This window comes from Lucilia sericata, unplaced genomic scaffold, assembly GCF_015586225.1.
Source record: "Lucilia sericata isolate MDLA Ls3-8-SP2 unplaced genomic scaffold, ASM1558622v1 Contig000166F_arrow, whole genome shotgun sequence".
NCBI classification, from domain to species: Eukaryota; Metazoa; Arthropoda; class Insecta; order Diptera; family Calliphoridae; genus Lucilia; species Lucilia sericata.
The window spans coordinates 429,430-447,500 of record NW_023994195.1 but is presented as its reverse complement, the minus strand read 5'-3'; the positions used below and the strand labels follow the sequence as shown (position 1 = coordinate 447,500).

The following is an 18,071-nucleotide window of genomic DNA, read 5'->3' as shown; positions in this document are numbered from 1 at the left end:
CTAACTAACTAACTAACTACTACTAACTAACTACTACTAACTAACTAACTAACTAATAACTAACTAACTACTAAACTAACTAACTAACTAATACTAACTAACTAACTAACTAACTAACTAACTACTAACTACTAACTAACTAACTAACTAACTAACTAACTAACTAACTAACTAACTAACTAACTAACTAACTAACTAACTAACTAACTACTAACTAACTAACTAACTAACTAACTAACTAACTAACTAACTAACTAACTAACTAACTAACTAACTAACTAACTAACTAACTAACTAAAAACTAACTAACTAACTAACTACTAACTAACTAACTAACTAACTAACTAACTAACTAACTAACTAACTAACTAACTAACTAACTAACTAACTAACTAACTAACTAACTAACTAACTAACTAACTAACTAACTAACTAACTAACTAACTACTAACTAACTAACTAACTAACTAACTAACTAACTAACTAACTAACTAACTAACTAACAACTAACTAACTAACTAACTAAGTAACTAACTAACTAACTAACTAACTAACTAACTAAGAACTAACTAACTAACTAACTAACTAACTAACTAACTAACTAACTAACTAACTAACTAACTAACTAACTACTAACTAACTAAAACTAACTAACTAACTAACTAACTAACTAACTAACTAACTAACTAACTAACTAACTAACTACTAAAAACTAACTAACTAACTAACTAACTAAACTAACTAACTAAACTAACTAACTAACTAACTAACTAACTAACTAACTAACTAACTAACTAACTAACTAACTAACTAACTAACTAACTACATCAATTATAAGTACTTTAAAGGGGTATTTCTCAATTACACATTACAAGTAACTAATGATTACTTAATGTAATCATTACACAATTACTTCTTATTTTAATTGATAATACTTCAATTACTCTGTACTTGATAGTAATAACGTCGAGAGAAATCTAAACATTTACTTGCATTAATTACTATTCATTTTTCTGCATTATTTAGTTGTAAATTACAAATGATTGTAATGGTAATGGGTAATAATTACAAATAATTGTTAATAAACACATTATATTTACAAGAAAATTATAACCATATATTGCTAAATTAGACATTACAAGTAATTGTAATTAACCCTGTAATTAATTACTTAATGTAATTATTAGCTCCCCTACCTGTTCAGTAATAATTATTGCGATGAGAGTCCTACGATCTAAAATGCTCCCAGCTGTTGAATGCTGCGAACATTATCATAAGAAGTCTTCATGAATTTTTATCAACAGTCAAAATCGTCTACGAATCCATGTAATTTTGTCTACTTCAAGAACAATCCATTAGTTGAGCATACGTCATCAAAAACGTTGATGTTTGAAGATATTCTTTAAATAATACCATCAGAAATCTTCATGAATTTCTATCAACTGTCAAAATCGTCAAAACACTTTCTTTGAAATACAGATCTGATTACATCCACATATTTTGTCTGGTCTGTCAAAATGTTATTATGAGAGTAGTAATAATTTAAGCAGAGTACAAGATGAAAAAACTGAATTGAATTCGTGAATAAATTTCAAGATGATTGGCAGTTGATATTTTCTTAACATTGATTTGTTTAATAATATTTTAAATAATATTATTACAATAATAATCAGAAAACATATTTATTTTAACCATCGAATAAAGAATAAAAAATACCGTTATTAAATTTGTATTAATACTATTAATAGATGACAATCTGATATCATTTGCCCCAGTCATTTCTAATTCTCACTTCGTAAGTAAATTTTATTAGTGGAACTACATATATAACAGTATCCACCTGACACACTAAGAACCTATCCAGTTGGACAAGGTACGACAACTTGTTTTCTTGCTCCACTAGATCAAATTTAATTACTATTGGCAGTTTTTAGTGTGAACTGGTTTAAAATTATCATTAATAGCATCACTAGCAGCAACATCGATGATTTAATTACTTAAAAAACTCTTCCTTTTAATTCATTAAAATGCGATTGGATAATGTGCAACATTTTTCTTACTAAAATAATTGGAAATTTTCTAAAAACAGAAAATAATGAGATATTGTGGTAAATTATTCCACAAATTATGTTACAAGAGGTTCGTTTACAACTGTTTGTTGTTGGAATTCATGTAAATATAACAGACCATATTTGAAAACCATTATTTTCATCATTAGAGTTATTCATATGCCGGTAAATGGCATCCCGGGACTTTCAAATATCAAATTTTGTGTTGGTTCGTACGAAAATATCCATATAACTAACTTTGTAGTAACAACGATGATATAAAAGTTAAAATTTGCTCGTCATTTTTAAAATTGGATGACTTTTGGCATTCATGGTCATAATCTATTACCTACATATTACAGACATTTTATATTCCCGTCATGATTTCCAACCAAACTATTGGGTATTTAAAACAAAATTATTAATCCCATCGCTCATAATCCACCTTATATTGGTGGAGAATACATCGCAGTGTTCAATAAATTTTATTTATTTTTATAGAAAATTCTTTCAGAAATGCGTGTGACATGTTGTATACCATGATTAAGCCCCTTTAGAAAAAGTAAACTAGTCACATTTACAGCATGTGACCATTGTGGGATTTATGAAATCGAATAAAAACATTTTTCTCTCTACTAATCGTCAATTTGTTGTCAATTGAGTGTACGTTTTGCGATTATAAGTATAAGTGCAAAAAAATGCTTGATTATGGGTCATAAACAATTGATGAAAAAATGTAATTGAATTAATGTAATGACGGCTAGCAAACATGACTTTGTAACAAAAAAACCTGTAAGATTTCTTTTTAATTTCGCGCCATTTTCATGAGTGAAACTAATAGCTGTCAAAATTTGATGGATATTTACAGTTAGCAAGTAGATATTAATATGTATACCAGTTAGGTCAATGATTTAATGTTAAGACCGACTAAATGTACTTTATTCTATTACAAAATAACATTAAACAAAATGTTCTACTCGTTAATTAGAAAAAAATATACAAGTTTAAGTAAATCTACCTTTAAAAGAAATACATTACTAAACAAACAAAATACTATATTTAACTTTTAATGATCATTATCGAACCACCTAATCCAAGTTTAGTTTTAACATCATTACACTTGAAATCACTTTGCGGTAGGTTTAAAGGATTAATGAACTATCAAGTTTCAAAGCAACAATTTAAAGACCATGATTGGAGGAATACTTTAACGTTCTTTAGGTATTTCATTAAACATATTTACACCACATTTCTTAATACCCTATTAAACTTAAAAGAGGATCTAAAAAGTGACTAAGCGTTGGCAGCTGTATGTTGTACAAAGTTAAGAAACCAAGATGTGATAAGAGGAAAACTTCTTATATAAAAATCTTTGAGTTGACTTGTGACCACAGGAACTGGTTTCCTTAAACTACAAACGTTTTTAAAAAGAGTGTGACACTAGATGCCAATGCGAGTATTTGTGGCAGTGCAATGAGGATTAAGTTTAATTTAATGAAAGTGAACATTTGGTTGTAATTATGTTAATGAATTTAGACAAATAGCACAGGATTAAGTTTTGTATGGATGAATCTAAAACTAACAAATTGAAGTTTTGTAATTCTTTTATGGTAATTTTCTTCTTTTACAAAGCCATGAAAAGGCAAATGAAGATGAATACCTATGTTCAATGGTCCTACAATCCTACATCCTTGAAGTAAAATGAACGACGAAATCACATTTCCCTTAACAGTGTATATATACATAATTCGAAATAAGAGAACTAGAAGGAAAGTATAAAAACAGATTTGTAGGGAAATTCTCCGAAGAAGTTACCTTAGCAGCCACCATTTTCCTTTGATGAAACCTAGAAGATTGTGCAGAACACATCCAGCTGCATTCCCTACTTCCTTATGAAATCTCTTTCCTTGGCATTTTTTCTCTATACTCTATATTCTAAGATATCTATATATAATAAGCTCTCCTTTTGTTGGTTTCTCTAAGTGTCCGCGCCACCCACAAAAGTCCTGCCAGCTTCTTTTCCATTTTCCTACAAATGTTCCTATAGAGCAGTGACCGTTTATCACTTCTACTGAATTCCTAACCGTCTTTCTATCAGGTCCTTTTAGTAATTTGATTGTGCTAGTGTTCAGTCTAGACCATGATACCTTCGACACCCCCTTCAATCCAATCTTCTTTTGATGAATTGTTTAGTATAGTTTGAAATTTTTCAAATATCAAACTGTAGTAATGTCAAACAAGTTCCCGATCTTATTGCTGCTTGGTTAGTTTCTCAGCAATCTTATTTGCCTTTATATTACAGTGCTCCGTCAGTCAGCACAACCTAATTGTGTATGTAAATATTAAAGCTTTAAAAGTTCTCAATGATCCTATAACTACTCTTCACAATGCATCTGACCATAACCATTATACGCCCTACTACTGATGTGCAATTACAGTTTAGCACAACTGCCAGAAGACTCCAGTTGCAATATTCATAGACAATATCACACATTTTTGTTGTTTTGTTACAAATATTAACACAAACCTATTACTATGGTGAAGAAGACACTTACATCAGAAACTACTAAACCACTGTGCTCTCATTCTAAACTAATTATATACAAAGTAAGCAAAATGGTGTCATTAACATTATTGTTCAAAGAAAATGTGACAAAATACTCTTAAAATATCTTTAAGTAGGCTTTAACAAACCGTTTATTAGTGTATTTCAGATTGTAATTACTTGGTTTGTTAGTTAATAAATTGTTACATTTACCGATGGCATCAATGAATGTATAAAATATAGACAAAGATTGTTTGTCTTTTTAGTATATAGGAACCAATCAAAACAACTCATCCATACTACTTAACACACAAGAAATGTAGAAGGAACTTGTTTTAGTTTTACCACAAAACTTTATAAAGTCTAAAGTACAAAAGCAAAAATCTTGCTTAAAGATAAATCGTTACTTTTTAAACCAGTTGATTACACGACAATTCATCTAATGAGAAAACTTTTGATTTTTGATTTAAAAAAATTTAATTGATGCTGAAACTGTTCAAGGAATATTTTAACTTTTATTTAAAGAACTAAGTAGCAATTTTAATAAACTATTAAGTAATCCTTTTAAAATTGTTTGAATATTTTGTTGTCATATTAAAATCGTACATAAAATCTCTTGAAAAATGTTCAAAACACTTTAGGAAAACAGTAAAAGCGTAGATTCATATCTAGACATATGGCTCTTAAACTGAAACTTTATGTCAATATGATTTTAGCATTAAGAATACTGATTCTTGTCGCATTATTTGTCATTAATATTTTAACTACTAAATGCAATAGACTTAGTTTTTTATTAACCCATTTTAAAAGTTTTTTTGATTAATTATACTAGATTGACTTGTTTGATTTCTTAAAGTCCAATTCACACTTGCTGTGTAAAGTGGTAGACAAATGAAGATGTTTGTGTCTTAAGTCTTTTGTATTATATACTTATGCGTCTTACAATAGATACACTTTTTCTTGAAAATAAATATTTGTCTATGATAATCTTCTTTTTTGTAAAAATAATCTTTGCCCAACAATGACTTTTATAAAAAACAAAAATTTTAAAAAATATTGTTTGTAATTGCAGTATCGATATTTTTATTTGTCATTGTCATACAAATGATAACGATTTTTATTATATTTATACATACACAAATTTAGTAATACACAAGAAGTAAACGAAATTAACTACTTTTGCGACTATTTATCTTTCTTTGATGAATAAACATAATTTTTTTTTAAACAAATAATTTCAGACATTATATATTTAAATTTCCGCTACATTAAGCTTGTATCTACGAGACAAAGGTATGTAGATCTTAAACATAGAAAACCATGAAAAAAGATATACTACTATCTTTCAATACCACCATTTGCTGCCAGGTGGATACCCATGCTTCCATATGGATACCCTTGCGGTATCACGGAATATGTAAAGTAGATTGTATATGGCGCCGTGTATTCCGAAAGCCCAACTGGCGATATCGAATACTCTGCCAATAGCATGATTTGGTTATTTAGCCACTCGTAGCAAATCGTAAATCTTAATCGGCAATAAAAGAGATGATACTTGCTATAAAGGAAGCTTGAAGAAGTTAAGCTGACTATTGCTAAATGGGCGAGAGAATCCCACCCGGTCACTTGTAATATTAAAACGATGTATATGACCAATAACATATAGTACTATGACTCCAACTGAAGCATTGTTAAATTTAGATTTTTAAGGCTTAATTTTTAAAATAATTTTGTTGTGTACGTTTATAACAAAAACAATATTTATCTCTAGGAAAAAAAAACTTCAATAATATTTTATCAACTTTTATTTATAAAACCCATAATTCTACTTTTTTCAGCAAAAAATCCAAATGCTGTATAAGAAAATGTATATTAGAAAATTAATAAAATAAATTACCCGTAACAGTATATTCCTTGAGTAAGATTAATCCACATTTATCAATATTTTGATGCTATTATTACTGAATATTCATATAAACTTAGAAGTTTGAAACCCAAAAATCTTTCATTCACATTTATCAAAAATATTTTAATTTTTCTATACTTTTTAATGATTTTAGTACCTTTTAACTGCCTTATTCCTAGACATTTATCAAAGGTTTATAAAACAAATTTTCATACAAAATTTGTTCTATAAACTTTTAATTAATGTTTATGAATAAGACCCTAAAAATTTACACATATGTAAGTATGTACATAGTATATGTATATCATAACTATTTGAACACTGACTCATATACATAAATTTTTTATAATTGCAATTTTTATAAATTCTTCTTGGTTTTCACAATTCATTAATTTTTCTGTTTCCACTGAAAACTTTATTTCTTTTTGAGTCGTAATTTACGTCTTTTCAAAACTTGAATCTTCTTTAAAGCCGCCTTCGAAAAAATCACAACCGTTCGCCAAGTAAAACAATCGTCTTCTAAAACTTGTCTCCAGTGTTAATGGAACATCCTCCAAGTTGTATTATTGTTGGAGCTGCAACAAAACACTCAACATGTTGAAGTTGGCAATCATACATGTGGCAGTACAACAAATATTGTTGTTTGAAATGTCAAGCCCAAACTCATACATTTTGAGAGAGATTTGAAAATGTAACGAAGAAGTGATGAAACAGTTTGTAGTAGATTCAAAATTAACGACTTTGAAAATAATATCCATTGTATAATGATTGGTGCAGAATTGCTTTTTTATGAATAAAATGTATTCTTTTAATAAAGTATTAAATGAACTAGAAATTGTAAACTTTATACGTAAGTTCAGTTTTAGAAATGTTGATTTCCTACTTATTTCGAATAAGGAGCATATATGGGTAAGGACACTGTGTTATTATTTTAGTTAAAGTTCGTAATTTCCATAAAATTTAATATTAAGTTGAATATTTATTCAGACAAATCATTCTGCAATTGATCTAAATATATGTTTATTTTGCTATGACAATGTACCATCACGATCTGTTCCATAAATCAGATCATCATCTGTTCCATAAATTTCTATTTTTATCATTTTAAATAAATGTTAAAAAAACGAGATGTTGTTAAAGAAATAATTTAAAGACTTAAGTACCAGCTGCTCTACTCAAGATCTCCTTACTCTTTTTATTTTAAAAGAAAAATTAACGTTATTTTTGATTGTGGCAGTTACAAATCATCTCAGTAGTGGAACTACAAGAGGCTGAATGACAGACAATACTTGTTCGATGATATTACAAGGAAAATACTTTATTTAACTGAATATTAATGATACATTATTTATGCCGCATTTAAAATTATTGTGGCAATGATGTTGTTGTATTGGATATTATTTTATTTCGTTTTCTTTTATTTGTTTTCCGTACAAATATTCACATTTCATTGCAATTCTCTCATGCCTCTTAAAAAATATGCCACAATATTACATTGTATATGCAACATGGAATTCATATGTATGTTGTATGTTAATGTGTTAATTATAAATTCATTTTATTCATTAAAAATTTCGCAAAATATTCAGTAATAGTTGTAAGTTTAATTGCAAATCGATATATTTAGCAGAATGATCGGTTATTCGTCATTTTTTAAAAACCAAGTTTCCATAAGCTCGAATGGTTTACATTTTAGAACCACAGCTAATATTTTAAAAACAGTGACTGAAAATAACTACATTAAATAAAAATATTAGGAACCAGTTATTTTTGGTCTCTGTTTGAAAATAAAAAAAAAAAAAAAAAAAAAATGTTTCCTTTAATAATAAAATATCATTTAATGCGTAAATCATGGTCTAAGCTTTTGTCGTTTCGCCATTTGCTTTAATGGAGAGCCAGCAAGACATACTTCAAGATGTGTAAAGGATATTTTAATACAATGCAATGCATTCAGTAAAAATACACAGTTTTAATTTATCTAATTACTGAGTTACACCCGAAAATGTACTGCATGGTAATTCATTCATTATAAGAGTATTGAACCAGTAAATCGGTAGAGTCGGTCGTGGCCGAACATATGATACCCTGCACCAATTGCGACTATCTATGTATAATAAAGCATTTATGTTGAATCTTACATACATATGTTCCAAATAATGTATGTTCATGTAAGGTTGTATGCTGACTGTGAGAAATTAAAGACCGATTTCAACACCCTACTTCATTGAAACCAGAGAGAAGTATGTGACAAATTTTAACAAATTATATTTACAAGGTCACAAAAATGGACATAGCTTAATCGAATCAGAATGTTATTCTGAACCGACTGGTACACTTATGGACAAATATTTTTGAGTGTTACAAATATCAGCACATTGTGCCGATTTTTGGATAGATAGTAGTATATTAGACGTAGTTAAAAGGTAAAAGATCGAAATTGGTAGGTCAATTCTTATAAAATTTTTTGTCGTAAATTATGTTTATATAAAACTTATTTGTGCCAAATTTCATCGTTATACTAGTGTTTATAAGTGAGTTGTGGGCATACAAGTCATTTTCAGAAGAGGACTTTATATAGGGGCTAAGGTCAAATGAGGCCCGATCATTACGAAAATCGACAGTGTTATTTATAATTATATCAAACTAAATTTTTTTGGAAAGATAGTAATTATATTTGACGTAGTTATGAGCTAAAAGGCCCAAATCGAAAGGTTATATGTGAGCTAGGGCAAAACATAGGCCGATCCTTATTTGTACCAAATTTCATCGTGAAACTAGTATTTATAAGTGAATTTTAGACATTCAACTCATTTTCTGAAGGGGACTTTATAAAGGGGCTAGTATCAAATGAGGCCCGATCATAGCGAACATTGTCAGTGTTATTTATGATTATATCAAACTTAATTGTGCTAATTTTTGGGAACATAGTAGTATATTTGATGTAGCTATTACCTAAAAGGTCCAAATCGGAAGGTCCGGTTATATGGGAGCTAGGGCTTGAGTCAAATAATGCCCGATCTTTAAGAAAATCTCAAGAATTATTAAGACTTACATAAAACTAACACAATTATGAGGTCAAAAGCCTTATACGGGGGGTCCGGTTGTATAAGGGCTAGTAAAATAATGGACCTATTTTCAATATCGTTCCAAATTTCATCAAATTATCTCAAATATTGCCACCTGTAGAGTGCGCACAAGATTTACATGGACACACAGACAGACGGACGGACATAGGCGACTCAGGAAGTGATTCTGATATTATTGGGTGTTACAAACATCAGCACAAATGCATAATACCCTCCCCACTATAGTGGTGCAGGGTATAAAAAGTAATGCAGACGGCATGTAAGTAAGTAGTTATATAAGTAGAAATTTTGACCAAGTTTTTGCGGGGTATGTTTAATATTTTCTAAATTTCTAACCAATTTTCATGAGATTAGATGGTGCATCCACGCACAATCATTCACTTCCATTCAAGTTGCTCAGTATTAATTTGATGTCATTCCATGACAAAGTAGAAAAAATTTTGCAATAAAATCTAACAACATCTTACAGCATAAGGCATGAGATTTATATGTTTTCTTTTAATTTGTTAGTCATTGAAATGATCGTGATGTACTCACTAACCGTATTTTACAACTGTGATATTCACTTTGCAATGCATAGCCGCTAAATTGTTTAGAGACGTCTTTGTGTTTGTAGACTATTCCAGGCATTTCTTTAGTTAAAGGCAATTAAAATATTTTAGTTTTTATTTAATTTGTGGTGATCATCTGAAAATATTTACAAGACACACACTAGTTATTTTAAGTAGCTTCTACGACAGAGTAAATATCAAGTAGGGTAATGCCCAGCAGTTCGATGTGTAGAGATCAACAATAATCATGTATAGTAGATCTCAGTATATTGCAGTTAAGCTCTCTGATATCAGTTATCTCTGATTATTGCAAATTAAGAAACAATGCAAGACGCATTGAACTTCCCTTTAATTTTCTATAATTATATAACTATAAACAATACAAAGAGTCCTTGTGGACCTAAGTGAAGTTCTCTTTAATATAACGGATATTTTTTAATAAGCGATTACATATAATCTTTAGGAATGCATTACTACTTTCAACTAAGTTTTTTTTAAGTATTTTAGTTGAACAAATATCAATTAAGTATTAAAACATAAATATATATCTCTATCCGATGCATCGGAAAAGATAGCGGAAACTCTAACTGGTTTTAAAGTGAGATCATAAAATATGTTTCAAATTCATAATAAATTCATGCTAGTGTTACGAATCTGCACTTGACAACAGTAACACATTATTTGATGTTTGAATGTCAAACTTATATGTATGAATGAAAAGTAAGATATTTGTTCATTCGTTGCATTCGCTACATCAAATTATGTAAAACGATATTAGTTGAATACAAGAAATACAGTGCAACAAATTGTTAATGCAGCAATAACGTACACAGATGGAAAGAGAAATATACATGCCTGGTACTAAATTGACACCAAACTTTTTATAATTTTTCAATACCATCCGTTGTAAAAGTATATATGTACATACGTACGACAACACTATGTAATGTTGACAACATTGCAACATTTCGTTGTCGAAATCTAAATTTTATACACATCCGTTGCCTAAATGTTAACAAACGTGGTAAGCTCACTATTGACAAACAATCCGTTGCAAATTCGTCAACGAATTGTTGCAATGTTGACAATCTTGCGATGTCAACATTACATAGTGTTGTCGTATGTATGAATATACTTTGACAACGAATGTTATTCAAAAATTATAAACTCTTTGGCATCAATTTGGTACCAGGCGTGTATATTTCCATTTTCCTCTGTGTAAGCTATAGCCAAACATAACATACATACTATGTATGTTTGCAACTAAAATTGTAACAGTTTCAATTAGTTCCATCAGTTAAGTACAAGATTAATTTGATGTCATTGCTAGACTTAACAAAATGGATCTGTTGTAACTGTTATTAAACAAATCGCAAAAATACACTTTATTTTTTAGTAAAAGCTTTAAACGGGCGAAAATTTAAGGAAAGATTTGATTTTGAATGCATGTGATTATTCCAAAATGAATTAATGTTTTTGTGTGTCATATTTATTATAGATTAAATTATTAAAAACTATTTTGTAGTCTTATTGTAAAAATTATCAATAAGATAAAAAACAATATATTTTAGATTTATTGAAGAAAAACTATAATTATTTTTTTAGTGTTAAATGTAATATACACCTAACAAGCAAATTTGCACCGACAACATAAAATTATCTACAAATAAACAAGTACCTCACTTGAGATATACGATATCTACCTGACACACTATGAACATGGCCTGTTGGACAAGAAACAACTTGTTTCTTTATTCCACTCAATCAAGCTTCATTGTTATTGACTGGATTCTGCGCGAACTAATTTAAAATCATCACTATCACCAAATTCATCATTATCGCTGCCTCATCATCATCGCACTGTAGTTCCAAATCAAAATTTAGGTGGACAAAATGATTTTAAGCTCGTTTTTATAGAATCGTTGTCTCTCAATGCAAAATTAAGACTCTGATTTAAAAAGATCTGTATTATCTGCTCCAGTATATTAAATATTTTTAAAAGAATTGTAATCCAAAATTTATTGGATTTCTGGCACTTCTCTTATGAAAACGAAACATCCATTTGAAAAACTCTTTTGTATGGGAGGAGAGCAATTTGTTAGATACCGAATAAACTGTATTTATTCGAATTCTAGATTTTAGTTTGGAACCACAGTGGAACGTTTCTTCAACAAACTTTATTTCAAAATCTTCTTACTTTTATAGTCGTTATAAAATAATTATCTAAATCTCATAACTTTCTAGATTTTTCAATAATGAACATTACGTCGATTAGAAATGTTAGACTAAAATTTGACTAAAGTACAACCCATAATTTATGTTTTTGTCTGGAAACAATATTGGTCGTGTAAGTAGAGTTAGAAATCTCATATTTCTTTAAATTTACTTTAGCATTTGCTGTCAGATTAGAATGAAGTAACGCCTGTTTTTAAATTATTTGCAAACTTATTGTTGCAACAAATTCAATCTGGATGCTTCAAAATTTGTTCTTTAAGAACTTGCATCATTTATTTGCGGATTACTTTAAGCTGCGATTTAAACTTTGAGATTATGATCTAATTGTCGGTAAAAGGCTATAAAATATCAAATATTTTTATTCATATTTTTAATTATATCAAAAACAAACCACTTTGCTTTCAAATATAACAAAATACCGTCAATAACATTAATATTAAATTAAAACTTGACAAAAGACTCTTAAAATAACTTTAAGTTAAGGATTAAGCAAACCGTTTATTTCTGTATTTAATTTTAATTCCATTTTGTATTTCTCTCATTTGTCGTTAATAAATTGATACACAGAAAAAATTATCAGTAGTTTATTTTCAATTAACATGTTTTTCTCTTTTTTTAGTTTTAATTTAAGCAATTTTTTATTTGTCTTAATTATCTCGTTGTTTAAAACCTAAGTTTACAAATTTGATTAAATTTTTAATTGATTCAATTAGTTTTTTAATTGATTGAAAAAATTATTCTGCCCAACTTTTCTATTTTAGTTTTTTTTTTTTAATATTTTATTTTGATTTCTTATGCTAACAATGTTTATAATTCTTAAATAGTCAATACGATTTTAGGCATATAATATTCAAGTTTCCTGACAATTTATAAAACACTTTATATGTTCAAATTTGATAATAAAGTGATATTTTTTGTAAATGCTCAACGCATTGTTAAAGGTCAAGCATTCCTTTAACATTGTGAGTAATCAATTAATAATTTTATTGTTTTATTCATCAACTTAATTGGTTTTTAATACATTTTCTACCAAACAAACTAATTCATTTGATTAATAAATTAATAAAAATTAGATTTTATTTTTATTAAATATTTAATTTATACAATTAATGAATTTATCAATTTTAAATTTTGTCTCAATTATTGATATTAATTGTTCTGATTAATTCGATATTTGGAAAAAAAATTTTTTTTTTTAATATTTTTAAAAATTTGATAATTGATATCATCATTTTGGTGATAGGTGCAAAACTTGCTTGATACAATTATTTTGATAATTGAAACATATTTTTAGTTTTTTCTGTTCGTAATCGTACACAACTGCTGCGGAAGTTTGTGTCTTAAGTCTTTTGAATTAAATAACACTTTAAGATGAAATATGTTAGCTTTTCAAAATATTAATTATTATATTAGTTAGTTGGTTAGTTAGTTAGTTAGTTAGTTAGGTAGTTAGTTAGTTAGTTAGTTAGTTAGTTAGTTAGTTAGTTAGTTAGTTAGTTAGTTAGTTAGTTAGTTAGTTAGTTAGTTAGTTAGTTAGTTAGTTAGTTAGTTAGTTAGTTAGAGTTAGTTAGTTAGTTAGTTAGTTAGTTAGTTAGTTAGTTAGTTAGTTAGTTAGTTAGTTAGTTAGTTAGTTAGTTAGTTAGTTAGTTAGTTAGTTAGTTAGTTAGTTAGTTAGTTAGTTTAGTTAGTAGTTAGTTAGTTAGTTAGTTAGTTAGTTAGTTAGTTAGTTAGTTAGTTAGTTAGTTAGTTAGTTAGTTAGTTAGTAGTTAGTTAGTTAGTTAGTTAGTTAGTTAGTTAGTTAGTTAGTTAGTTAGTTAGTTAGTTAGTTAGTAGTTACTTAGTTAGTTAGTTAGTTAGTTAGTTAGTTAGTTAGTTAGTTAGTTAGGTAGACAAAATGATAAAACAAGTTTAGAGATTTTATAACGATCTTTCAGTTACCTATAGGTCTGCTGCACAAGATCTGCTATGAATATTTAACGTACAATATATTACAAATCCCCAGGATCCTCTGAATGTGATTGGTACTGTAAAAAAATGAAAAACTGAAGAAATATTTAAAACAGTTTTAATTACTGTTAACACTCTTCTCAAAAAGTTTTAATGAGTAATTCTAATTTTAATTTATTTACCATAAAAAACAAATTAGACTTGTCTCGAATCCTTTTTAGATTCACTGGCAATAATTATTATTTTAATGATGTTTTTATTTGAGCTTGATTACCAAAAGAAGGAAGCTGTATAGGAGGTTGTTTTTCTTAAGTGTTGTTTACAGTGAATGATATGAGTAAAAAGTGTTCGTTCTTAAGTTTTCAAACACATTAAAAGATGCATTTTATGGTTTAATTTGATTATTTGAAAATTTTTCCTTTATATAAATATAATTTTTATTAACTTCTTTTATGTTTATGGTATTAAATTAAAGTAATTTTTTATGTTTGTATCAGAAATAACATTATAGTTCTAGTCTCCTTCTAAGAAGGCACAACTTTTACAAAACTGTATATCGAGTTAATTACTTATAATGCTAACTATAAAGGAATTTTTAAAATTATGTCATAATTGTCTGTAGTCTCTAAACAAAATTTATGTTTATTCATCAAAGCAAGAGTAATAGTCGAAAATGTAGTTAATTTCTTTTACTTCCTTTATCTACATGACTAAAAATCAATACATTAAGCAAAATTTTTCTACAATTTCATTTAAAAGATCACTAGAAAAATGATTCTTTATTACTTAACAATTACGATTGTTTTATAAAACTAACTGCAAATTAGAATTTTAAAGTTCTAAAATTAAAATACTTTGGTTCCCATAGTTAAACAAACAGTTGATATCCGTAGTTAGAAAACAAAATTATACTTTTTTCTCTTAGTGTATATAAAACTAAATAACTACTGTTTGTTTATCTTAACTTAATGTTAAATGCACTTTAGAATAATAATGAACTTTCTTTACATTTCCCAACCACAACATCAATAAATTACTTTACTCATACGACTTACTCCACACAGTTGTATAATAAATTTTGTACAAAGAATAGATGTTAATTCTAATATTTTACAACTAAATAGGAAAAAGAAGATGTAAATAAAATATGATGGCTCTCACACATTAGATACCCTACAGCTAGTGTTGTCACTTTCTAAACACCTTATGTAATGCATTTCTAACTTTAATAAGCGTAATATTTTCCCTAATAACTTAAAAGGAATTAAAACAATTAAGCAAGTTTGGAAACAAATCGTGTTCCAAAATAAGTCCAACTTAGACTTTCGTTTTGATATGAAGTAATGACGAAAATATTCTAAATGAAGATTCTAAGAGTTTGGAATAATTCTTAATGATCATCTTATTTCCCAACATTATCAGCACGATCTGATGTAGCATACACAAAGCAGATTTTTCCACAAAAAGGTAATTAAGGAGATGAATGCCACAACATTTCTAAAATAAATTTCTTACATTTAACCTTCCAACTACCGAAGTAGTAATACATGTTTGCATATTTACTTAAAGACTGAAGTAACTCAAAAATAACCATTTTGCTAAAATGATTCAAACGGTTTAATAATTTTACAAAAATGCAAATTTTCTTATAAATTTCTTAACAAATCTCACGTTTAGCCCTTTAAACTCAAATAGGAAATAGTTAAAATAAACTAAATAATCTTAACAATTCTAAAATAAGTAGCCAAAAGAAGTTTGTCGTCGTCTTATGACACTTACTGTCATTAATATCAAAAACGACAGATGTTTTGATAGTATAAATTGAAAGAAATAAACAAAATTAACCTGCCTCGTTAAAATACATACTTCTGTGTGGATTATGTCCAGAAAAGGGAAGAGAAAATGGAGAGAAAAGATATTGTATATGATGAGTAGGAAAAATATTTGTTACACACATATAAGTCTTTATCAAAATATACATACATATATGTTTGACATCTTCAACACACATTAGTAACACTGATCTATCAAATGTTGTATAAAATATTCCTAAATTTAAATATTGAAAATGGTGATGATCTTCCTTATGCCTGGATAGCTGACTAATTACCTTTAAGAAGAGCATGTGAATGCTTAATTGAATTTGTCAGCAGAATCTTTGGCAGGCATAATGGGATTCTTCATTTGAAAAATCATAAATTTTATATAGGTATAGTTAGAATGGAAATTTACAACATTATTCACATTATATAATATGTATCTTGTAACTTACAACTTCCTTCTTCCTTCATTCTATATAAGAATCTCCAGCTATACTAAAACAAAAACATCATATTTAACCCAAACAGATTATCATCTGTCCCATAAACTTCTATTTTTTTTTTGCTAAATCTGTGCAATAATATGGATGAGATTGACGTTTTATTGTTACAGAAAATATAGGAAAAAAAGGAGAAAAAATAGAAAACCTTAAGGCAAAATCCCACCTGCCTAGTTTTTAAACAAAGACTTCACTTTACTCTTTTAGCAAGTAAAAAAAATCGGATTGTGCTGACAGTTACAAATCATCGTAGTAATGGGACTTCAAGGAGCATGATGACAATACTTGTTCGACAAGGAAGATGATTTAACAGAATGTTGATAATGCATTTCATGGATTGCATTTAAGTTTGTATGTAGTTGTTGTTTTGTTGCGATTATTTTTCTTTTATACAAATATTCACTTTTCATTTCAATCGCAATCTATGATTTAAAATACATCTCGCAACACCAAAATTGTATGTGCAACATATTATTTATTTTATTGTTTCCAGAAGTTCCCCTTGAAGACTATCACCCAGAACGTAAGTGACACACTGAATCCGGTAACTTGCGTGTTAATTTCAATGATCAAAATATCAGAATGTAGATCCACTAAGGAGGGATTTTAAGAAATTTATATATTTAGGTAGTAATATAAAAAACATTTTAAATACATCTGTATTTACTCTTAAAAGAAGTAGTTTGGTGTCTCATACTTTTTCAAAATTCTTACTTTTAAGGGTTGAAAATGTGTGACAATAAACATATTACGATTTTTTAAATATATAGGACATACATATCTCTCAAAATTATCAGACACGTGCTGATCGAGTCAGGAAATAGAGGTAACGAAAGCCCAACAAATGCATCCGATATATCTCGATGTAATACCGAGATGGCACACCAAGTATAAGCGTTGTCATTAGCGACGCCGTAGCGTACCCATCCTCTAATGACTCGCTCAGGCAGATTTCTCGTCCCTCAGTGGCATAACCACAAAACAACACTTTTTTACTTCTGAAATAGCACTTAGAGGCGTATTTGGTAGTCCGAAATACCCAGTCAATAAATCAGAATCCCTCTGTATGTCGAGACAATGTGATAAAGGATGTAGGAATTTCCAAAATCAATCGAACCCAATAATTGCCCCGACAAATTGAGTGATGAGCCTCAACCATTAGTTGCGTAGCATGTAACAATATGCTTCCTGTTGAGATGACAACAGCACCGAAATCTTCCCTGAAGTAAAAGGTCTACTAAATCAGTACTAGTCTCCTGCCAGGCAAAGGGGTCTTTCCCGATCGTTCACTAACTTACATCAGTTTCATTCTCAGGCCATAAAGAACGATCTACAGAATGACGGGCAACTACCGAGTGTTAACCTAAAAATTCTCCGCGTACTATTACGCGAAGAGCAAGAGATGCTCGATGGGTTCAGAAATCCAGCATAAG

General features: G+C 28.4%; 1 long non-coding RNA gene across 1 annotated transcript in view; it reads right to left on the bottom strand.

Moving 5' to 3' along the window:
• LOC119601461 overlaps positions 1-6,578 on the bottom strand; it is a 23,495-nt gene extending 16,917 nt beyond the window's left edge. The window contains exon 1 of the long non-coding RNA XR_005231232.1: positions 6,491-6,578. This is a non-coding gene — a long non-coding RNA (uncharacterized LOC119601461). The remainder of the gene's footprint in view (positions 1-6,490) is intronic.
• Between the last annotated feature and the right edge of the window lie 11,493 nt (positions 6,579-18,071).